Raw genomic sequence first — 1,389 nt, 5'->3', positions numbered from 1 at the left:
TATCAATTTACATTCCCACCAACAGTGCAAGAGTGTTCCCTTTTCTCCACACCCTCTCCAGCATTTATTGTTTCTAGATTTTTTGATGATGGCCATTCTGACCGGTGTGAGATAATATCTCATTTTAGTTTTGATTTGCATTTCTCTAATGATTAATGATGTTGAGCATTCTTTCATGTGAGCAACTCATGCAGCTCAATAACAAAAAAACAAACAACCCAATCCAAAAATGGGCAGAAGACCTAAATAGACATTTCTCCGAAGAAGATATACAGATTGCCAGCAAAGCACTTTTAAAGGCAAGGTGAGGGAGGGGCGTGGTCAGTTGTTGCAAACTTCTTGGTGTCAGAATCCTTTGTTCTTACGTCTGTCCGTGTCGGTCAGGTCATGATGTTCTTGTAAACCTCCAACAAGACAAATGTTATTCTCTGTTCTGTCACTTTTTATCTCTATATGTGAATGGACTCTTAAAGGTCTAAAAGCCTTGAGAATGAGTTATCCTGTTTATTGCAGGCTATAGGCAACATCTTTTTTTTTAAATTTATTTATTATATTTATTTATGTTTAGCTGCGTTGGGTCTTCGTTGCTGCACATGGGCTTTCTCTAGTTACGGCAAGCGGGGGCTACCCTTTGTTGCAGTGCACAGGCTTCTCATTGTGGTGGCTTCTCTTATTGCAGAGCATGGGCTCTAGGTGCACGGGCTTCAGTAGTTGTGGCATGCAGGCTCAGTAGTTGTGGCTTGTGGTCTCTAGAGTGAAGGCTCAGTAGTTGTGGTACATGGGCTTAGTTGCTCCGCAGCATGTGGGATCTTCCCGGACCAGGGCTCGAACCCATGTCCCCTGCATTGGCAGGTGGATTCTTAACCAGTGCGCCACCAGAGAAGTCCGATAGGCAACATCCTTTTACAAAAGATGCAAAGCCAGCACGACTAAGCACAGGAAACAGAGCACAAAGGTTTAAACTAAAAGGAACAGATCTAATATGGAGTCAGATTTGTTCTTCCCTATTACAGTCTCACAGCATTCTTTGGGACTTTAACTTATGTTTCAAAATACATATATCAATAAAATATATAAAGTCACTCATTTCCAGTCTTGGAATCCACCCTGTGAGGAACACCTCCTCCGGCAAGTGGGGAGTAGCAAGATGAAGCGCGAAGGGGAAGAGTGTGAATGGCTGTGGTTCTTCTGTGTCTCCACTACCTTAGCCATTTTCTCACTGGGCATCATCTGCTCTGTACCAACCTCTCTCCACCCCCATGCATCTACATATTACAGGAACACAGAAATTGTACATGTAGGGCTACAAAAGTCAAATGAACATCATGTCACTATGAATAACAGGTATCTGAAATAGCAGGTTCCATGTTCACCTTCAAGTTGGGGAAC

The sequence above is a fragment of the Physeter macrocephalus genome, chromosome 18 (genome assembly GCF_002837175.3).
Source record: "Physeter macrocephalus isolate SW-GA chromosome 18, ASM283717v5, whole genome shotgun sequence".
Lineage (NCBI taxonomy): Eukaryota > Metazoa > Chordata > Mammalia > Artiodactyla > Physeteridae > Physeter > Physeter macrocephalus.
Note: the sequence above shows the minus strand (reverse complement) of the source record.